This window comes from Oncorhynchus mykiss, chromosome 21, assembly GCF_013265735.2.
Source record: "Oncorhynchus mykiss isolate Arlee chromosome 21, USDA_OmykA_1.1, whole genome shotgun sequence".
Lineage (NCBI taxonomy): Eukaryota > Metazoa > Chordata > Actinopteri > Salmoniformes > Salmonidae > Oncorhynchus > Oncorhynchus mykiss.
This window is the reverse complement of record NC_048585.1, coordinates 59546186-59568316: the sequence shown is the minus strand read 5'-3', so window position 1 is coordinate 59568316 and position 22131 is coordinate 59546186. Positions and strand designations below refer to the sequence as shown.

Here is a 22131-nt window from a genome sequence, read left to right as displayed (position 1 = left end):
CAGAGAGTGGTTTCGACCGATCGTACACGTGGCTAAAGTAGACATCACGCTTCCGCTTCGCTTCTGTAATCAGCATGACCTGTACAAACTGACAGAAGCAGTCAAAAAATAATCACGGAGGGCACTGAGACATGCCCATGAAATTAAGGTTTAATATTTCTGTTTCCACTTCATTGCTAAAGCAAACTGAATAGCAGAGGATGGTTTCAATCCATAAATCACTTGGTTAACTGCCCTGCACACTTCCACTTCATCCCTCCACTTTCAGGTACCCCAAAACAATACTTGAACTCACAATAAATGGATTAGGCGGTCAGTGTCTAAAGTCACTGTGGAAATGTGTGATCAGCATGACCTATATGAACTGATAGAAGCAGTTGTAAAAAAAATTGCATTTCGGAGGGCAACATGCCCATGAAATTCTCCTTTTTTATCCCAGTTAAATCTTCATTTCTAAAAATTGAATCAGAAAGCTTCAATCCATCAAACTCTGTGTCACGTGCTGATCTCTCTTCCTACACAGGAATTTGCATTAATCCACCCCAGATGGGACTCGAACCCACAATCCCTGGCTTAGAAGGCCAGTGCCTTATCCATTAGGCCACTGGGGCACTTGCTGAAAATGAAGTGGATAGCAGACAGTGGATTCGACCGATCGTACACGTGGCTAAAGTAGACATCACGCTTCCGCTTCGCTTCTGTAATCAGCATGACCTGTACAAACTGACAGAAGCAGTCCAAAAATAATCACGGAGGGCACTGAGACATGCCCATGAAATTAAGGTTTAATATTTCTGTTTCCACTTCATTGCTAAAGCAAACTGAATAGCAGAGGATGGTTTCGATCCATAAATCACTTGGTTAACTGCCCTGCACACTTCCACTTCATCCCTCCACTTTCAGGTACCCCAAAACAATACTTGAACTCACAATAAATGGATTAGGCAGTCAGTGTCTAAAGTCACTGTGGAAATGTGTGATCAGCATGACCTATATGAAGTGATAGAAGCAGTTGTAAAAAAAATTGCATTTCGGAGGGCAACATGCCCATGAAATTCTCCTTTTTTATCCCAGTTAAATCTTCATTTCTAAAAATTGAATCGGAAAGCTTCAATCCATCAAACTCTGTGTCACGTGCTGATCTCTCTTCCTCCACAGGAATTTGCATTCATTGATAGAAGCAGTTGTAAAAAAAATTACATTTCGGAGGGCAACATGCCCATGAAATTCTCCTTTTTTATCCCAGTTAAATCTTCATTTCTAAAAATTGAATCAGAAAGCTTCAATCCATCAAACTCTGTGTCACGTGCTGATCTCTCTTCCTCCACAGGAATTTGCATTCATTGATAGAAGCAGTTGTAAAAAAAATTGCATTTCGGAGGTCAACATGCCCATGAAATTCTCCTTTTTTATCCCAGTTAAATCTTCATTTCTAAAAATTGAATCGGAAAACTTCAATCCATCAAACTCTGTGTCACGTGCTGATCTCTCTTCCTACACAGGAATTTGCATTCATCCACCCCAGATGGGACTCGAACCCACAATCCCTGGCTTAGAAGGCCAGTGCCTTATCCATTAGGCCACTGGGGCACTTGCTGAAAATGAAGTGGATAGCAGAGAGTGGATTCGACCGATCGTACACGTGGCTAAAGTAGACATCACGCTTCCGCTTCGCTTCTGTAATCAGCATGACCTGTACAAACTGACAGAAGCAGTCCAAAAATAATCACGGAGGGCACTGAGACATGCCCATGAAATTAAGGTTTAATATTTCTGTTTCCACTTCATTGCTAAAGCAAACTGAATAGCAGAGGATGGTTTCGATCCATAAATCACTTGGTTAACTGCCCTGCACACTTCCACTTCATCCCTCCACTTTCAGGTACCCCAAAACAATACTTGAACTCACAATAAATGGATTAGGCAGTCAGTGTCTAAAGTCACTGTGGAAATGTGTGATCAGCATGACCTATATGAAGTGATAGAAGCAGTTGTAAAAAAAAATGCATTTCGGAGGGCAACATGCCCATGAAATTCTCCTTTTTTATCCCAGTTAAATCTTCATTTCTAAAAATTGAATCGGAAAACTTCAATCCATCAAACTCTGTGTCACGTGCTGATCTCTCTTCCTCCACAGGAATTTGCATTCATTGATAGAAGCAGTTGTAAAAAAAATTGCATTTCGGAGGGCAACATGCCCATGAAATTCTCCTTTTTTATCCCAGTTAAATCTTCATTTCTAAAAATTGAATCGGAAAGCTTCAATCCATCAAACTCTGTGTCACGTGCTGATCTCTCTTCCTACACAGGAATTTGCATTCATCCACCCCAGATGGGACTCGAACCCACAATCCCTGGCTTAGAAGGCCTTATCCATTAGGCCACTGGGGCACTTGCTGAAAATGAAGTGGATAGCAGAGAGTGGTTTCAACCGATCGTACACGTGGCTAAAGTAGACATCACGCTTCCGCTTCGCTTCTGTAATCAGCATGACCTGTACAAACTGACAGAAGCAGTCAAAAAATAATCACGGAGGAAACTGAGACATGCCCATGAAATTAACGTTTAATATTTCTGTTTCCACTTCATTGCTAAAGCAAACTGAATAGCAGAGGATGGTTTCAATCCATAAATCACTTGGTTAACTGCCCTGCACACTTCCACTTCATCCCTCCACTTTCAGGTACCCCAAAACAATACTTGAACTCACAATAAATGGATTAGGCGGTCAGTGTCTAAAGTCACTGTGGAAATGTGTGATCAGCATGACCTATATGAAGTGATAGAAGCAGTTGTAAAAAAAATTGCATTTCGGAGGGCAACATGCCCATGAAATTCTCCTTTTTTATCCCAGTTAAATCTTCATTTCTAAAAATTGAATCAGAAAGCTTCAATCCATCAAACTCTGTGTCACGTGCTGATCTCTCTTCCTACACAGGAATTTGCATTCATCCACCCCAGATGGGACTCGAACCCACAATCCCTGGCTTAGAAGGCCAGTGCCTTATCCATTAGGCCACTGGGGCACTTGCTGAAAATGAAGTGGATAGCAGAGAGTGGATTCGACCGACCGTACACGTGGCTAAAGTAGACATCACGCTTCCGCTTCGCTTCTGTAATCAGCATGACCTGTACAAACTGACAGAAGCAGTCAAAAAATAATCACGGAGGGCACTGAGACATGCCCATGAAATTAAGGTTTAATATTTCTGTTTCCACTTCATTGCTAAAGCAAACTGAATAGCAGAGGATGGTTTCGATCCATAAATCACTTGGTTAACTGCCCTGCACACTTCCACTTCATCCCTCCACTTTCAGGTACCCCAAAACAATACTTGAACTCACAATAAATGGATTAGGCAGTCAGTGTCTAAAGTCACTGTGGAAATGTGTGATCAGCATGACCTATATGAAGTGATAGAAGCAGTTGTAAAAAAAATTGCATTTCGGAGGGCAACATGCCCATGAAATTCTCCTTTTTTATCCCAGTTAAATCTTCATTTCTAAAAATTGAATCGGAAAGCTTCAATCCATCAAACTCTGTGTCACGTGCTGATCTCTCTTCCTCCACAGGAATTTGCATTCATTGATAGAAGCAGTTGTAAAAAAAATTGCATTTCGGAGGGCAACATGCCCATGAAATTCTCCTTTTTTATCCCAGTTAAATCTTCATTTCTAAAAATTGAATCAGAAAGCTTCAATCCATCAAACTCTGTGTCACGTGCTGATCTCTCTTCCTCCACAGGAATTTGCATTCATTGATAGAAGCAGTTGTAAAAAAAATTGCATTTCGGAGGGCAACATGCCCATGAAATTCTCCTTTTTTATCCCAGTTAAATCTTCATTTCTAAAAATTGAATCAGAAAGCTTCAATCCATCAAACTCTGTGTCACATGCTGATCTCTCTTCCTACACAGGAATTTGCATTCATCCACCCCAGATGGGACTCAAACCCACAATCCCTGGCTTAGAAGGCCAGTGCCTTATCCATTAGGCCACTGGGGCACTTGCTGAAAATGAAGTGGATAGCAGAGAGTGGTTTCGACCGATCGTACACGTGGCTAAAGTAGACATCACGCTTCCGCTTCGCTTCTGTAATCAGCATGAGCTGTACAAACTGACAGAAGCAGTCAAAAAATAATCACGGAGGGCACTGAGACATGCCCATGAAATTAAGGTTTAATATTTCTGTTTCCACTTCATTGCTAAAGCAAACTGAATAGCAGAGGATGGTTTCGATCCATAAATCACTTGGTTAACTGCCCTGCACACTTCCACTTCATCCCTCCACTTTCAGGTACCCCAAAACAATACTTGAACTCACAATAAATGGATTAGGCGGTCAGTGTCTAAAGTCACTGTGGAAATGTGTGATCAGCATGACCTATATGAACTGATAGAAGCAGTTGTAAAAAAAAATGCATTTCGGAGGGCAACATGCCCATGAAATTCTCCTTTTTTATCCCAGTTAAATCTTCATTTCTAAAAATTGAATCGGAAAGCTTCAATCCATCAAACTCTGTGTCACGTGCTGATCTCTCTTCCTCCACAGGAATTTGCATTCATTGATAGAAGCAGTTGTAAAAAAAATTGCATTTCGGATGGCACAGAGACATGCCCATGAAATTCTCCTTTTTTATCCCAGTTAAATCTTCATTTCTAAAAATTGAATCAGAAAGCTTCAATCCATCAAACTCTGTGTCACCTGCTGATCTCTCTTCCTACACAGGAATTTGCATTCATCCACCCCAGATGGGACTCGAACCCACAATCCCTCAAACTCTGTGTCACGTGCTGATCTCTCTTCCTCCACAGGAATTTGCATTCATTGATAGAAGCAGTTGTAAAAAAAATTGCATTTCGGAGGGCAACATGCCCATGAAATTCTCCTTTTTTATCCCAGTTAAATCTTCATTTCTAAAAATTGAATCAGAAAGCTTCAATCCATCAAACTCTGTGTCACGTGCTGATCTCTCTTCCTCCACAGGAATTTGCATTCATTGATAGAAGCAGTTGTAAAAAAAATTGCATTTCAGATGGCACAGAGACATGCCCATGAAATTCTCCTTTTTTATCCCAGTTAAATCTTCATTTCTAAAAATTCAATCAGAAAGCTTCAATCCATCAAACTCTGTGTCACCTGCTGATCTCTCTTCCTACACAGGAATTTGCATTCATCCACCCCAGATGGGACTCGAACCCACAATCCCTGGCTTAGAAGGCCAGTGCCTTATCCATTAGGCCACTGGGGCACTTGCTGAAAATGAAGTGGATAGCAGAGAGTGGTTTCGACCGATCGTACACGTGGCTAAAGTAGACATCACGCTTCCGCTTCGCTTCTGTAATCAGCATGACCTGTACAAACTGACAGAAGCAGTCAAAAAATAATCACGGAGGGCACTGAGACATGCCCATGAAATTAAGGTTTAATATTTCTGTTTCCACTTCATTGCTAAAGCAAACTGAATAGCAGAGGATGGTTTCAATCCATAAATCACTTGGTTAACTGCCCTGCACACTTCCACTTCATCCCTCCACTTTCAGGTACCCCAAAACAATACTTGAACTCACAATAAATGGATTAGGCGGTCAGTGTCTAAAGTCACTGTGGAAATGTGTGATCAGCATGACCTATATGAACTGATAGAAGCAGTTGTAAAAAAAATTGCATTTCGGAGGGCAACATGCCCATGAAATTCTCCTTTTTTATCCCAGTTAAATCTTCATTTCTAAAAATTGAATCAGAAAGCTTCAATCCATAAAACTCTGTGTCACGTGCTGATCTCTCTTCCTCCACAGGAATTTGCATTCATTGATAGAAGCAGTTGTAAAAAAAATTGCATTTCGGAGGGCAACATGCCCATGAAATTCTCCTTTTTTATCCCAGTTAAATCTTCATTTCTAAAAATTGAATCAGAAAGCTTCAATCCATCAAACTCTGTGTCACGTGCTGATCTCTCTTCCTCCACAGGAATTTGCATTCATTGATAGAAGCAGTTGTAAAAAAAATTGCATTTCGGAGGGCAACATGCCCATGAAATTCTCCTTTTTTATCCCAGTTAAATCTTCATTTCTAAAAATTGAATCAGAAAGCTTCAATCCATCAAACTCTGTGTCACATGCTGATCTCTCTTCCTACACAGGAATTTGCATTCATCCACCCCAGATGGGACTCAAACCCACAATCCCTGGCTTAGAAGGCCAGTGCCTTATCCATTAGGCCACTGGGGCACTTGCTGAAAATGAAGTGGATAGCAGAGAGTGGTTTCGACCGATCGTACACGTGGCTAAAGTAGACATCACGCTTCCGCTTCGCTTCTGTAATCAGCATGAGCTGTACAAACTGACAGAAGCAGTCAAAAAATAATCACGGAGGGCACTGAGACATGCCCATGAAATTAAGGTTTAATATTTCTGTTTCCACTTCATTGCTAAAGCAAACTGAATAGCAGAGGATGGTTTCGATCCATAAATCACTTGGTTAACTGCCCTGCACACTTCCACTTCATCCCTCCACTTTCAGGTACCCCAAAACAATACTTGAACTCACAATAAATGGATTAGGCGGTCAGTGTCTAAAGTCACTGTGGAAATGTGTGATCAGCATGACCTATATGAACTGATAGAAGCAGTTGTAAAAAAAAATGCATTTCGGAGGGCAACATGCCCATGAAATTCTCCTTTTTTATCCCAGTTAAATCTTCATTTCTAAAAATTGAATCGGAAAGCTTCAATCCATCAAACTCTGTGTCACGTGCTGATCTCTCTTCCTCCACAGGAATTTGCATTCATTGATAGAAGCAGTTGTAAAAAAAATTGCATTTCGGATGGCACAGAGACATGCCCATGAAATTCTCCTTTTTTATCCCAGTTAAATCTTCATTTCTAAAAATTGAATCAGAAAGCTTCAATCCATCAAACTCTGTGTCACCTGCTGATCTCTCTTCCTACACAGGAATTTGCATTCATCCACCCCAGATGGGACTCGAACCCACAATCCCTCAAACTCTGTGTCACGTGCTGATCTCTCTTCCTCCACAGGAATTTGCATTCATTGATAGAAGCAGTTGTAAAAAAAATTGCATTTCGGAGGGCAACATGCCCATGAAATTCTCCTTTTTTATCCCAGTTAAATCTTCATTTCTAAAAATTGAATCAGAAAGCTTCAATCCATCAAACTCTGTGTCACGTGCTGATCTCTCTTCCTCCACAGGAATTTGCATTCATTGATAGAAGCAGTTGTAAAAAAAATTGCATTTCAGATGGCACAGAGACATGCCCATGAAATTCTCCTTTTTTATCCCAGTTAAATCTTCATTTCTAAAAATTCAATCAGAAAGCTTCAATCCATCAAACTCTGTGTCACCTGCTGATCTCTCTTCCTACACAGGAATTTGCATTCATCCACCCCAGATGGGACTCGAACCCACAATCCCTGGCTTAGAAGGCCAGTGCCTTATCCATTAGGCCACTGGGGCACTTGCTGAAAATGAAGTGGATAGCAGAGAGTGGTTTCGACCGATCGTACACGTGGCTAAAGTAGACATCACGCTTCCGCTTCGCTTCTGTAATCAGCATGACCTGTACAAACTGACAGAAGCAGTCAAAAAATAATCACGGAGGGCACTGAGACATGCCCATGAAATTAAGGTTTAATATTTCTGTTTCCACTTCATTGCTAAAGCAAACTGAATAGCAGAGGATGGTTTCAATCCATAAATCACTTGGTTAACTGCCCTGCACACTTCCACTTCATCCCTCCACTTTCAGGTACCCCAAAACAATACTTGAACTCACAATAAATGGATTAGGCGGTCAGTGTCTAAAGTCACTGTGGAAATGTGTGATCAGCATGACCTATATGAACTGATAGAAGCAGTTGTAAAAAAAATTGCATTTCGGAGGGCAACATGCCCATGAAATTCTCCTTTTTTATCCCAGTTAAATCTTCATTTCTAAAAATTGAATCAGAAAGCTTCAATCCATAAAACTCTGTGTCACGTGCTGATCTCTCTTCCTACACAGGAATTTGCATTCATCCAACCCAGATGGGACTCGAACCCACAATCCCTGGCTTAGAAGGCCAGTGCCTTATCCATTAGGCCACTGGGGCACTTGCTGAAAATGAAGTGGATAGCAGAGAGTGGATTCGACCGATCGTACACGTGGCTAAAGTAGACATCACGCTTCCGCTTCGCTTCTGTAATCAGCATGACCTGTACAAACTGACAGAAGCAGTCCAAAAATAATCACGGAGGGCACTGAGACATGCCCATGAAATTAAGGTTTAATATTTCTGTTTCCACTTCATTGCTAAAGCAAACTGAATAGCAGAGGATGGTTTCAATCCATAAATCACTTGGTTAACTGCCCTGCACACTTCCACTTCATCCCTCCACTTTCAGGTACCCCAAAACAATACTTGAACTCACAATAAATGGATTAGGCAGTCAGTGTCTAAAGTCACTGTGGAAATGTGTGATCAGCATGACCTATATGAAGTGATAGAAGCAGTTGTAAAAAAAATTGCATTTCGGAGGGCAACATGCCCATGAAATTCTCCTTTTTTATCCCAGTTAAATCTTCATTTCTAAAAATTGAATCGGAAAGCTTCAATCCATCAAACTCTGTGTCACGTGCTGATCTCTCTTCCTCCACAGGAATTTGCATTCATTGATAGAAGCAGTTGTAAAAAAAATTGCATTTCGGAGGGCAACATGCCCATGAAATTCTCCTTTTTTATCCCAGTTAAATCTTCATTTCTAAAAATTGAATCAGAAAGCTTCAATCCATCAAACTCTGTGTCACGTGCTGATCTCTCTTCCTCCACAGGAATTTGCATTCATTGATAGAAGCAGTTGTAAAAAAAATTGCATTTCGGAGGGCAACATGCCCATGAAATTCTCCTTTTTTATCCCAGTTAAATCTTCATTTCTAAAAATTGAATGAGAAAGCTTCAATCCATCAAACTCTGTGTCACGTGCTGATCTCTCTTCCTACACAGGAATTTGCATTCATCCACACCAGATGGGACTCGAACCCACAATCCCTGGCTTAGAAGGCCAGTGCCTTATCCATTAGGCCACTGGGGCACTTGCTGAAAATGAAGTGGATAGCAGAGAGTGGATTCGACCGATCGTACACGTGGCTAAAGTAGACATCACGCTTCCGCTTCGCTTCTGTAATCAGCATGACCTGTACAAACTGACAGAAGCAGTCCAAAAATAATCACGGAGGGCACTGAGACATGCCCATGAAATTAAGGTTTAATATTTCTGTTTCCACTTCATTGCTAAAGCAAACTGAATAGCAGAGGATGGTTTCGATCCATAAATCACTTGGTTAACTGCCCTGCACACTTCCACTTCATCCCTCCACTTTCAGGTACCCCAAAACAATACTTGAACTCACAATAAATGGATTAGGCAGTCAGTGTCTAAAGTCACTGTGGAAATGTGTGATCAGCATGACCTATATGAAGTGATAGAAGCAGTTGTAAAAAAAATTGCATTTCGGAGGGCAACATGCCCATGAAATTCTCCTTTTTTATCCCAGTTAAATCTTCATTTCTAAAAATTGAATCGGAAAGCTTCAATCCATCAAACTCTGTGTCACGTGCTGATCTCTCTTCCTCCACAGGAATTTGCATTCATTGATAGAAGCAGTTGTAAAAAAAATTGCATTTCGGATGGCACAGAGACATGCCCATGAAATTCTCCTTTTTTATCCCAGTTAAATCTTCATTTCTAAAAATTGAATCAGAAAGCTTCAATCCATCAAACTCTGTGTCACCTGCTGATCTCTCTTCCTACACAGGAATTTGCATTCATCCACCCCAGATGGGACTCGAACCCACAATCCCTCAAACTCTGTGTCACGTGCTGATCTCTCTTCCTCCACTGGAATTTGCATTCATTGATAGAAGCAGTTGTAAAAAAAATTGCATTTCGGAGGGCAACATGCCCATGAAATTCTCCTTTTTTATCCCAGTTAAATCTTCATTTCTAAAAATTGAATCAGAAAGCTTCAATCCATCAAACTCTGTGTCACGTGCTGATCTCTCTTCCTCCACAGGAATTTGCATTCATTGATAGAAGCAGTTGTAAAAAAAATTGCATTTCGGATGGCACAGAGACATGCCCATGAAATTCTCCTTTTTTATCCCAGTTAAATCTTCATTTCTAAAAATTGAATCAGAAAGCTTCAATCCATCAAACTCTGTGTCACCTGCTGATCTCTCTTCCTACACAGGAATTTGCATTCATCCACCCCAGATGGGACTCGAACCCACAATCCCTGGCTTAGAAGGCCAGTGCCTTATCCATTAGGCCACTGGGGCACTTGCTGAAAATGAAGTGGATAGCAGAGAGTGGTTTCGACCGATCGTACACGTGGCTAAAGTAGACATCACGCTTCCGCTTCGCTTCTGTAATCAGCATGAGCTGTACAAACTGACAGAAGCAGTCAAAAAATAATCACGGAGGGCACTGAGACATGCCCATGAAATTAAGGTTTAATATTTCTGTTTCCACTTCATTGCTAAAGCAAACTGAATAGCAGAGGATGGTTTCGATCCATAAATCACTTGGTTAACTGCCCTGCACACTTCCACTTCATCCCTCCACTTTCAGGTACCCCAAAACAATACTTGAACTCACAATAAATGGATTAGGCGGTCAGTGTCTAAAGTCACTGTGGAAATGTGTGATCAGCATGACCTATATGAACTGATAGAAGCAGTTGTAAAAAAAATTGCATTTCGGAGGGCAACATGCCCATGAAATTCTCCTTTTTTATCCCAGTTAAATCTTCATTTCTAAAAATTGAATCGGAAAGCTTCAATCCATCAAACTCTGTGTCACGTGCTGATCTCTCTTCCTCCACAGGAATTTGCATTCATTGATAGAAGCAGTTGTAAAAAAAATTGCATTTCGGATGGCACAGAGACATGCCCATGAAATTCTCCTTTTTTATCCCAGTTAAATCTTCATTTCTAAAAATTGAATCAGAAAGCTTCAATCCATCAAACTCTGTGTCACGTGCTGATCTCTCTTCCTCCACAGGAATTTGCATTCATTGATAGAAGCAGTTGTAAAAAAAATTGCATTTCGGATGGCACAGAGACATGCCCATGAAATTCTCCTTTTTTATCCCAGTTAAATCTTCATTTCTAAAAATTGAATCAGAAAGCTTCAATCCATCAAACTCTGTGTCACCTGCTGCTCTCTTCCTACACAGGAATTTGCATTCATCCACCCCAGATGGGACTCGAACCCACAATCCCTGGCTTAGAAGGCCAGTGCCTTATCCATTAGGCCACTGGGGCACTTGCTGAAAATGAAGTGGATAGCAGAGAGTGGATTCGACCGATCGTACACGTGGCTAAAGTAGACATCACGCTTCCGCTTCGCTTCTGTAATCAGCATGACCTGTACAAACTGACAGAAGCAGTCCAAAAATAATCACGGAGGGCACTGAGACATGCCCATGAAATTAAGGTGTAATATTTCTGTTTCCACTTCATTGCTAAAGCAAACTGAATAGCAGAGGATGGTTTCAATCCATAAATCACTTGGTTAACTGCCCTGCACACTTCCACTTCATCCCTCCACTTTCAGGTACCCCAAAACAATACTTGAACTCACAATAAATGGATTAGGCAGTCAGTGTCTAAAGTCACTGTGGAAATGTGTGATCAGCATGACCTATATGAAGTGATAGAAGCAGTTGTAAAAAAAATTGCATTTCGGAGGGCAACATGCCCATGAAATTCTCCTTTTTTATCCCAGTTAAATCTTCATTTCTAAAAATTGAATCGGAAAGCTTCAATCCATCAAACTCTGTGTCACGTGCTGATCTCTCTTCCTCCACAGGAATTTGCATTCATTGATAGAAGCAGTTGTAAAAAAAATTGCATTTCGGAGGGCAACATGCCCATGAAATTCTCCTTTTTTATCCCAGTTAAATCTTCATTTCTAAAAATTGAATCAGAAAGCTTCAATCCATCAAACTCTGTGTCACGTGCTGATCTCTCTTCCTCCACAGGAATTTGCATTCATTGATAGAAGCAGTTGTAAAAAAAATTGCATTTCGGAGGGCAACATGCCCATGAAATTCTTTTTTTATCCCAGTTAAATCTTCATTTCTAAAAATTGAATCAGAAAGCTTCAATCCATCAAACTCTGTGTCACGTGCTGATCTCTCTTCCTACACAGGAATTTGCATTCATCCACCCCAGATGGGACTCGAACCCACAATCCCTGGCTTAGAAGGCCAGTGCCTTATCCATTAAGCCACTGGGGCACTTGCTGAAAATGAAGTGGATAGCAGAGAGTGGTTTCGACCGATCGTACACGTGGCTAAAGTAGACATCACGCTTCCGCTTCGCTTCTGTAATCAGCATGACCTGTACAAACTGACAGAAGCAGTCAAAAAATAATCACGGAGGGCACTGAGACATGCCCATGAAATTAAGGTTTAATATTTCTGTTTCCACTTCATTGCTAAAGCAAACTGAATAGCAGAGGATGGTTTCGATCCACTTCATCCCTCCACTTTCAGGTACCCCAAAACAATACTTGAACTCACAATAAATGGATTAGGCAGTCAGTGTCTAAAGTCACTGTGGAAATGTGTGATCAGCATGACCTATATGAAGTGATAGAAGCAGTTGTAAAAAAAATTGCATTTCGGAGGGCAACATGCCCATGAAATTCTCCTTTTTTATCCCAGTTAAATCTTCATTTCTAAAAATTGAATCGGAAAGCTTCAATCCATCAAACTCTGTGTCACGTGCTGATCTCTCTTCCTCCACAGGAATTTGCATTCATTGATAGAAGCAGTTGTAAAAAAAATTGCATTTCGGAGGGCAACATGCCCATGAAATTCTCCTTTTTTATCCCAGTTAAATCTTCATTTCTAAAAATTGAATCAGAAAGCTTCAATCCATCAAACTCTGTGTCACGTGCTGATCTCTCTTCCTACACAGGAATTTGCATTCATCCACCCAAGATGGGACTCGAATCCACAATCCCTGGCTTAGAAGGCCAGTGCCTTATCCATTAGGCCACTGGGGCACTTGCTGAAAATGAAGTGGATAGCAGAGAGTGGTTTCGACCGATCGTACACGTGGCTAAAGTAGACATCACGCTTCCGCTTCGCTTCTGTAATCAGCATGACCTGTACAAACTGACAGAAGCAGTCAAAAAATAATCACGGAGGGCACTGAGACATGCCCATGAAATTAAGGTTTAATATTTCTGTTTCCACTTCATTGCTAAAGCAAACTGAATAGCAGAGGATGGTTTCGATCCACTTCATCCCTCCACTTTCAGGTACCCCAAAACAATACTTGAACTCACAATAAATGGATTAGGCAGTCAGTGTCTAAAGTCACTGTGGAAATGTGTGATCAGCATGACCTATATGAAGTGATAGAAGCAGTTGTAAAAAAAAATTGCATTTCGGAGGGCAACATGCCCATGAAATTCTCCTTTTTTATCCCAGTTAAATCTTCATTTCTAAAAATTGAATCGGAAAGCTTCAATCCATCAAACTCTGTGTCACGTGCTGATCTCTCTTCCTCCACAGGAATTTGCATTCATTGATAGAAGCAGTTGTAAAAAAAATTGCATTTCGGAGGGCAACATGCCCATGAAATTCTCCTTTTTTATCCCAGTTAAATCTTCATTTCTAAAAATTGAATCGGAAAGCTTCAATCCATCAAACTCTGTGTCACGTGCTGATCTCTCTTCCTCCACAGGAATTTGCATTCATTGATAGAAGCAGTTGTAAAAAAAATTGCATTTCGGAGGGCAACATGCCCATGAAATTCTCCTTTTTTATCCCAGTTAAATCTTCATTTCTAAAAATTGAATCGGAAAGCTTCAATCCATCAAACTCTGTGTCACGTGCTGATCTCTCTTCCTCCACAGGAATTTGCATTCATTGATAGAAGCAGTTGTAAAAAAAATTGCATTTCGGAGGGCAACATGCCCATGAAATTCTCCTTTTTTATCCCAGTTAAATCTTCATTTCTAAAAATTGAATCAGAAAGCTTCAATCCATCAAACTCTGTGTCACGTGCTGATCTCTCTTCCTCCACAGGAATTTGCATTCATTGATAGAAGCAGTTGTAAAAAAATTGCATTTCGGAGGGCAACATGCCCATGAAATTCTCCTTTTTTATCCCAGTTAAATCTTCATTTCTAAAAATTGAATCAGAAAGCTACAATCCATCAAACTCTGTGTCACGTGCTGATCTCTCTTCCTACACAGGAATTTGCATTCATCCACCCCAGATGGGACTCGAACCCACAATCCCTGGCTTAGAAGGCCAGTGCCTTATCCATTAGGCCACTGGGGCACTTGCTGAAAATGAAGTGGATAGCAGAGAGTGGTTTCGACCGATCGTACACGTGGCTAAAGTAGACATCACGCTTCCGCTTCGCTTCTGTAATCAGCATGACCTGTACAAACTGACAGAAGCAGTCAAAAAATAATCACGGAGGGCACTGAGACATGCCCATGAAATTAAGGTTTAATATTTCTGTTTCCACTTCATTGCTAAAGCAAACTGAATAGCAGAGGATGGTTTCGATCCACTTCATCCCTCCACTTTCAGGTACCCCAAAACAATACTTGAACTCACAATAAATGGATTAGGCAGTCAGTGTCTAAAGTCACTGTGGAAATGTGTGATCAGCATGACCTATATGAAGTGATAGAAGCAGTTGTAAAAAAAATTGCATTTCGGAGGGCAACATGCCCATGAAATTCTCCTTTTTTATCCCAGTTAAATCTTCATTTCTAAAAATTGAATCGGAAAGCTTCAATCCATCAAACTCTGTGTCACGTGCTGATCTCTCTTCCTCCACAGGAATTTGCATTCATTGATAGAAGCAGTTGTAAAAAAAAATTGCATTTCGGAGGGCAACATGCCCATGAAATTCTCCTTTTTAATCCCAGTTAAATCTTCATTTCTAAAAATTGAATCGGAAAGCTTCAATCCATCAAACTCTGTGTCACGTGCTGATCTCTCTTCCTACACAGGAATTTGCATTCATTGATAGAAGCAGTTGTAAAAAAAATTGCATTTCGGAGGGCAACATGCCCATGAAATTCTCCTTTTTTATCCCAGTTAAATCTTCATTTCTAAAAATTGAATCAGAAAGCTTCAATCCATCAAACTCTGTGTCACGTGCTGATCTCTCTTCCTCCACAGGAATTTGCATTCATTGATAGAAGCAGTTGTAAAAAAAATTGCATTTCGGAGGGCAACATGCCCATGAAATTCTCCTTTTTTATCCCAGTTAAATCTTCATTTCTAAAAATTGAATCAGAAAGCTTCAATCCATCAAACTCTGTGTCACGTGCTGATCTCTCTTCCTCCACAGGAATTTGCATTCATTGATAGAAGCAGTTGTAAAAAAAAATTGCATTTCGGAGGGCAACATGCCCATGAAATTCTCCTTTTTTATCCCAGTTAAATCTTCATTTCTAAAAATTGAATCGGAAAACTTCAATCCATCAAACTCTGTGTCACGTGCTGATCTCTCTTCCTACACAGGAATTTGCATTCATCCACCCCAGATGGGACTCGAACCCACAATCCCTGGCTTAGAAGGCCAGTGCCTTATCCATTAGGCCACTGGGGCACTTGCTGAAAATGAAGTGGATAGCAGAGAGTGGATTCGACCGATCGTACACGTGGCTAAAGTAGACATCACGCTTCCGCTTCGCTTCTGTAATCAGCATGACCTGTACAAACTGACAGAAGCAGTCCAAAAATAATCACGGAGGGCACTGAGACATGCCCATGAAATTAAGGTTTAATATTTCTGTTTCCACTTCATTGCTAAAGCAAACTGAATAGCAGAGGATGGTTTCGATCCATAAATCACTTGGTTAACTGCCCTGCACACTTCCACTTCATCCCTCCACTTTCAGGTACCCCAAAACAATACTTGAACTCACAATAAATGGATTAGGCAGTCAGTGTCTAAAGTCACTGTGGAAATGTGTGATCAGCATGACCTATATGAAGTGATAGAAGCAGTTGTAAAAAAAATTGCATTTCGGAGGGCAACATGCCCATGAAATTCTCCTTTTTTATCCCAGTTAAATCTTCATTTCTAAAAATTGAATCGGAAAACTTCAATCCATCAAACTCTGTGTCACGTGCTGATCTCTCTTCCTCCACAGGAATTTGCATTCATTGATAGAAGCAGTTGTAAAAAAAATTGCATTTCGGAGGGCAACATGCCCATGAAATTCTCCTTTTTTATCCCAGTTAAATCTTCATTTCTAAAAATTGAATCGGAAAGCTTCAATCCATCAAACTCTGTGTCACGTGCTGATCTCTCTTCCTACACAGGAATTTGCATTCATCCACCCCAGATGGGACTCGAACCCACAATCCCTGGCTTAGAAGGCCTTATCCATTAGGCCACTGGGGCACTTGCTGAAAATGAAGTGGATAGCAGAGAGTGGTTTCAACCGATCGTACACGTGGCTAAAGTAGACATCACGCTTCCGCTTCGCTTCTGTAATCAGCATGACCTGTACAAACTGACAGAAGCAGTCAAAAAATAATCACGGAGGAAACTGAGACATGCCCATGAAATTAACGTTTAATATTTCTGTTTCCGCTTCATTGCTAAAGCAAACTGAATAGCAGAGGATGGTTTCAATCCATAAATCACTTGGTTAACTGCCCTGCACACTTCCACTTCATCCCTCCACTTTCAGGTACCCCAAAACAATACTTGAACTCACAATAAATGGATTAGGCGGTCAGTGTCTAAAGTCACTGTGGAAATGTGTGATCAGCATGACCTATATGAAGTGATAGAAGCAGTTGTAAAAAAAATTGCATTTCGGAGGGCAACATGCCCATGAAATTCTCCTTTTTTATCCCAGTTAAATCTTCATTTCTAAAAATTGAATCGGAAAGCTTCAATCCATCAAACTCTGTGTCACGTGCTGATCTCTCTTCCTCCACAGGAATTTGCATTCATTGATAGAAGCAGTTGTAAAAAAAATTGCATTTCGGAGGGCAACATGCCCATGAAATTCTCCTTTTTTATCCCAGTTAAATCTTCATTTCTAAAAATTGAATCAGAAAGCTTCAATCCATCAAACTCTGTGTCACGTGCTGATCTCTCTTCCTCCACAGGAATTTGCATTCATTGATAGAAGCAGTTGTAAAAAAAATTGCATTTCGGAGGGCAACATGCCCATGAAATTCTCCTTTTTTATCCCAGTTAAATCTTCATTTCTAAAAATTGAATCAGAAAGCTTCAATCCATCAAACTCTGTGTCACATGCTGATCTCTCTTCCTACACAGGAATTTGCATTCATCCACCCCAGATGGGACTCAAACCCACAATCCCTGGCTTAGAAGGCCAGTGCCTTATCCATTAGGCCACTGGGGCACTTGCTGAAAATGAAGTGGATAGCAGAGAGTGGTTTCGACCGATCGTACACGTGGCTAAAGTAGACATCACGCTTCCGCTTCGCTTCTGTAATCAGCATGAGCTGTACAAACTGACAGAAGCAGTCAAAAAATAATCACGGAGGGCACTGAGACATGCCCATGAAATTAAGGTTTAATATTTCTGTTTCCACTTCATTGCTAAAGCAAACTGAATAGCAGAGGATGGTTTCGATCCATAAATCACTTGGTTAACTGCCCTGCACACTTCCACTTCATCCCTCCACTTTCAGGTACCCCAAAACAATACTTGAACTCACAATAAATGGATTAGGCGGTCAGTGTCTAAAGTCACTGTGGAAATGTGTGATCAGCATGACCTATATGAACTGATAGAAGCAGTTGTAAAAAAAAATGCATTTCGGAGGGCAACATGCCCATGAAATTCTCCTTTTTTATCCCAGTTAAATCTTCATTTCTAAAAATTGAATCGGAAAGCTTCAATCCATCAAACTCTGTGTCACGTGCTGATCTCTCTTCCTCCACAGGAATTTGCATTCATTGATAGAAGCAGTTGTAAAAAAAATTGCATTTCGGATGGCACAGAGACATGCCCATGAAATTCTCCTTTTTTATCCCAGTTAAATCTTCATTTCTAAAAATTGAATCAGAAAGCTTCAATCCATCAAACTCTGTGTCACCTGCTGATCTCTCTTCCTACACAGGAATTTGCATTCATCCACCCCAGATGGGACTCGAACCCACAATCCCTCAAACTCTGTGTCACGTGCTGATCTCTCTTCCTCCACAGGAATTTGCATTCATTGATAGAAGCAGTTGTAAAAAAAATTGCATTTCGGAGGGCAACATGCCCATGAAATTCTCCTTTTTTATCCCAGTTAAATCTTCATTTCTAAAAATTGAATCAGAAAGCTTCAATCCATCAAACTCTGTGTCACGTGCTGATCTCTCTTCCTCCACAGGAATTTGCATTCATTGATAGAAGCAGTTGTAAAAAAAATTGCATTTCGGAGGGCAACATGCCCATGAAATTCTCCTTTTTTATCCCAGTTAAATCTTCATTTCTAAAAATTCAATCAGAAAGCTTCAATCCATCAAACTCTGTGTCACCTGCTGATCTCTCTTCCTACACAGGAATTTGCATTCATCCACCCCAGATGGGACTCGAACCCACAATCCCTGGCTTAGAAGGCCAGTGCCTTATCCATTAGGCCACTGGGGCACTTGCTGAAAATGAAGTGGATAGCAGAGAGTGGTTTCGACCGATCGTACACGTGGCTAAAGTAGACATCACGCTTCCGCTTCGCTTCTGTAATCAGCATGACCTGTACAAACTGACAGAAGCAGTCAAAAAATAATCACGGAGGGCACTGAGACATGCCCATGAAATTAAGGTTTAATATTTCTGTTTCCACTTCATTGCTAAAGCAAACTGAATAGCAGAGGATGGTTTCAATCCATAAATCACTTGGTTAACTGCCCTGCACACTTCCACTTCATCCCTCCACTTTCAGGTACCCCAAAACAATACTTGAACTCACAATAAATGGATTAGGCGGTCAGTGTCTAAAGTCACTGTGGAAATGTGTGATCAGCATGACCTATATGAACTGATAGAAGCAGTTGTAAAAAAAATTGCATTTCGGAGGGCAACATGCCCATGAAATTCTCCTTTTTTATCCCAGTTAAATCTTCATTTCTAAAAATTGAATCAGAAAGCTTCAATCCATAAAACTCTGTGTCACGTGCTGATCTCTCTTCCTACACAGGAATTTGCATTCATCCACCCCAGATGGGACTCGAACCCACAATCCCTGGCTTAGAAGGCCAGTGCCTTATCCATTAGGCCACTGGGGCACTTGCTGAAAATGAAGTGGATAGCAGAGAGTGGATTCGACCGATCGTACACTTGGCTAAAGTAGACATCACGCTTCCGCTTCGCTTCTGTAATCAGCATGACCTGTACAAACTGACAGAAGCAGTCCAAAAATAATCACGGAGGGCACTGAGACATGCCCATGAAATTAAGGTTTAATATTTCTGTTTCCACTTCATTGCTAAAGCAAACTGAATAGCAGAGGATGGTTTCAATCCATAAATCACTTGGTTAACTGCCCTGCACACTTCCACTTCATCCCTCCACTTTCAGGTACCCCAAAACAATACTTGAACTCACAATAAATGGATTAGGCAGTCAGTGTCTAAAGTCACTGTGGAAATGTGTGATCAGCATGACCTATATGAAGTGATAGAAGCAGTTGTAAAAAAAATTGCATTTCGGAGGGCAACATGCCCATGAAATTCTCCTTTTTTATCCCAGTTAAATCTTCATTTCTAAAAATTGAATCGGAAAGCTTCAATCCATCAAACTCTGTGTCACGTGCTGATATCTCTTCCTCCACAGGAATTTGCATTCATTGATAGAAGCAGTTGTAAAAAAAATTGCATTTCGGAGGGCAACATGCCCATGAAATTCTCCTTTTTTATCCCAGTTAAATCTTCATTTCTAAAAATTGAATCAGAAAGCTTCAATCCATCAAACTCTGTGTCACGTGCTGATCTCTCTTCCTACACAGGAATTTGCATTCATTGATAGAAGCAGTTGTAAAAAAAATTGCATTTCGGAGGGCAACATGCCCATGAAATTCTCCTTTTTTATCCCAGTTAAATCTTCATTTCTAAAAATTGAATGAGAAAGCTTCAATCCATCAAACTCTGTGTCACGTGCTGATCTCTCTTCCTACACAGGAATTTGCATTCATCCACACCAGATGGGACTCGAACCCACAATCCCTGGCTTAGAAGGCCAGTGCCTTATCCATTAGGCCACTGGGGCACTTGCTGAAAATGAAGTGGATAGCAGAGAGTGGATTCGACCGATCGTACACGTGGCTAAAGTAGACATCACGCTTCCGCTTCGCTTCTGTAATCAGCATGACCTGTACAAACTGACAGAAGCAGTCCAAAAATAATCACGGAGGGCACTGAGACATGCCCATGAAATTAAGGTTTAATATTTCTGTTTCCACTTCATTGCTAAAGCAAACTGAATAGCAGAGGATGGTTTCGATCCATAAATCACTTGGTTAACTGCCCTGCACACTTCCACTTCATCCCTCCACTTTCAGGTACCCCAAAACAATACTTGAACTCACAATAAATGGATTAGGCGGTCAGTGTCTAAAGTCACTGTGGAAATGTGTGATCAGCATGACCTATATGAACTGATAGAAGCAGTTGTAAAAAAAATTGCATTTCGGAGGGCAACATGCCCATGAAATTCTCCTTTTTTATCCCAGTTAAATCTTCATTTCTAAAAATTGAATCAGAAAGCTTCAATCCATAAAACTCTGTGTCACGTGCTGATCTCTCTTCCTACACAGGAATTTGCATTCATCCACCCCAGATGGGACTCGAACCCACAATCCCTGGCTTAGAAGGCCAGTGCCTTATCCATTAGGCCACTGGGGCACTTGCTGAAAATGAAGTGGATAGCAGAGAGTGGATTCGACCGATCGTACACTTGGCTAAAGTAGACATCACGCTTCCGCTTCGCTTCTGTAATCAGCATGACCTGTACAAACTGACAGAAGCAGTCCAAAAATAATCACGGAGGGCACTGAGACATGCCCATGAAATTAAGGTTTAATATTTCTGTTTCCACTTCATTGCTAAAGCAAACTGAATAGCAGAGGATGGTTTCAATCCATAAATCACTTGGTTAACTGCCCTGCACACTTCCACTTCATCCCTCCACTTTCAGGTACCCCAAAACAATACTTGAACTCACAATAAATGGATTAGGCAGTCAGTGTCTAAAGTCACTGTGGAAATGTGTGATCAGCATGACCTATATGAAGTGATAGAAGCAGTTGTAAAAAAAATTGCATTTCGGAGGGCAACATGCCCATGAAATTCTCCTTTTTTATCCCAGTTAAATCTTCATTTCTAAAAATTGAATCGGAAAGCTTCAATCCATCAAACTCTGTGTCACGTGCTGATCTCTCTTCCTCCACAGGAATTTGCATTCATTGATAGAAGCAGTTGTAAAAAAAATTGCATTTCGGAGGGCAACATGCCCATGAAATTCTCCTTTTTTATCCCAGTTAAATCTTCATTTCTAAAAATTGAATCAGAAAGCTTCAATCCATCAAACTCTGTGTCACGTGCTGATCTCTCTTCCTACACAGGAATTTGCATTCATTGATAGAAGCAGTTGTAAAAAAAATTGCATTTCGGAGGGCAACATGCCCATGAAATTCTCCTTTTTTATCCCAGTTAAATCTTCATTTCTAAAAATTGAATGAGAAAGCTTCAATCCATCAAACTCTGTGTCACGTGCTGATCTCTCTTCCTACACAGGAATTTGCATTCATCCACACCAGATGGGACTCGAACCCACAATCCCTGGCTTAGAAGGCCAGTGCCTTATCCATTAGGCCACTGGGGCACTTGCTGAAAATGAAGTGGATAGCAGAGAGTGGATTCGACCGATCGTACACGTGGCTAAAGTAGACATCACGCTTCCGCTTCGCTTCTGTAATCAGCATGACCTGTACAAACTGACAGAAGCAGTCCAAAAATAATCACGGAGGGCACTGAGACATGCCCATGAAATTAAGGTTTAATATTTCTGTTTCCACTTCATTGCTAAAGCAAACTGAATAGCAGAGGA

The 22131-nt window shown here is 40.8% G+C and overlaps 20 non-coding genes across 20 annotated transcripts; all 20 read right to left on the bottom strand.

Moving 5' to 3' along the window:
• Positions 1–538: 538 nt before the first annotated feature.
• Positions 539–611, bottom strand: trnar-ucu. The gene has a single exon. It is a non-coding gene; the product is annotated as a tRNA-Arg (tRNA).
• Positions 612–1517: 906 nt separating this feature from the next.
• On the bottom strand, positions 1518–1590 carry trnar-ucu. Its single transcript has one exon. It is a non-coding gene; the product is annotated as a tRNA-Arg (tRNA).
• Positions 1591–2953: 1363 nt separating this feature from the next.
• Positions 2954–3026, bottom strand: trnar-ucu. Its single transcript has one exon. It is a non-coding gene; the product is annotated as a tRNA-Arg (tRNA).
• Positions 3027–3932: 906 nt separating this feature from the next.
• On the bottom strand, positions 3933–4005 carry trnar-ucu. Its single transcript has one exon. It is a non-coding gene; the product is annotated as a tRNA-Arg (tRNA).
• Positions 4006–5179: 1174 nt separating this feature from the next.
• On the bottom strand, positions 5180–5252 carry trnar-ucu. The gene has a single exon. It is a non-coding gene; the product is annotated as a tRNA-Arg (tRNA).
• Positions 5253–6158: 906 nt separating this feature from the next.
• Positions 6159–6231, bottom strand: trnar-ucu. The gene has a single exon. It is a non-coding gene; the product is annotated as a tRNA-Arg (tRNA).
• A 1174-nt stretch (positions 6232–7405) lies between these two features.
• On the bottom strand, positions 7406–7478 carry trnar-ucu. Its single transcript has one exon. It is a non-coding gene; the product is annotated as a tRNA-Arg (tRNA).
• Positions 7479–8030: 552 nt separating this feature from the next.
• On the bottom strand, positions 8031–8113 carry trnar-ucu. Its single transcript has one exon. It is a non-coding gene; the product is annotated as a tRNA-Arg (tRNA).
• Positions 8114–9019: 906 nt separating this feature from the next.
• Positions 9020–9092, bottom strand: trnar-ucu. Its single transcript has one exon. It is a non-coding gene; the product is annotated as a tRNA-Arg (tRNA).
• A 1174-nt stretch (positions 9093–10266) lies between these two features.
• On the bottom strand, positions 10267–10339 carry trnar-ucu. The gene has a single exon. It is a non-coding gene; the product is annotated as a tRNA-Arg (tRNA).
• Positions 10340–11253: 914 nt separating this feature from the next.
• trnar-ucu lies at positions 11254–11326 on the bottom strand. The gene has a single exon. It is a non-coding gene; the product is annotated as a tRNA-Arg (tRNA).
• Positions 11327–12230: 904 nt separating this feature from the next.
• trnar-ucu lies at positions 12231–12303 on the bottom strand. Its single transcript has one exon. It is a non-coding gene; the product is annotated as a tRNA-Arg (tRNA).
• Positions 12304–14292: 1989 nt separating this feature from the next.
• trnar-ucu lies at positions 14293–14365 on the bottom strand. Its single transcript has one exon. It is a non-coding gene; the product is annotated as a tRNA-Arg (tRNA).
• A 1218-nt stretch (positions 14366–15583) lies between these two features.
• On the bottom strand, positions 15584–15656 carry trnar-ucu. Its single transcript has one exon. It is a non-coding gene; the product is annotated as a tRNA-Arg (tRNA).
• A 1707-nt stretch (positions 15657–17363) lies between these two features.
• On the bottom strand, positions 17364–17436 carry trnar-ucu. Its single transcript has one exon. It is a non-coding gene; the product is annotated as a tRNA-Arg (tRNA).
• Positions 17437–18605: 1169 nt separating this feature from the next.
• Positions 18606–18678, bottom strand: trnar-ucu. The gene has a single exon. It is a non-coding gene; the product is annotated as a tRNA-Arg (tRNA).
• Positions 18679–19240: 562 nt separating this feature from the next.
• On the bottom strand, positions 19241–19313 carry trnar-ucu. The gene has a single exon. It is a non-coding gene; the product is annotated as a tRNA-Arg (tRNA).
• A 906-nt stretch (positions 19314–20219) lies between these two features.
• trnar-ucu lies at positions 20220–20292 on the bottom strand. Its single transcript has one exon. It is a non-coding gene; the product is annotated as a tRNA-Arg (tRNA).
• Positions 20293–20854: 562 nt separating this feature from the next.
• trnar-ucu lies at positions 20855–20927 on the bottom strand. Its single transcript has one exon. It is a non-coding gene; the product is annotated as a tRNA-Arg (tRNA).
• Positions 20928–21833: 906 nt separating this feature from the next.
• trnar-ucu lies at positions 21834–21906 on the bottom strand. Its single transcript has one exon. It is a non-coding gene; the product is annotated as a tRNA-Arg (tRNA).
• Positions 21907–22131: the final 225 nt, after the last annotated feature.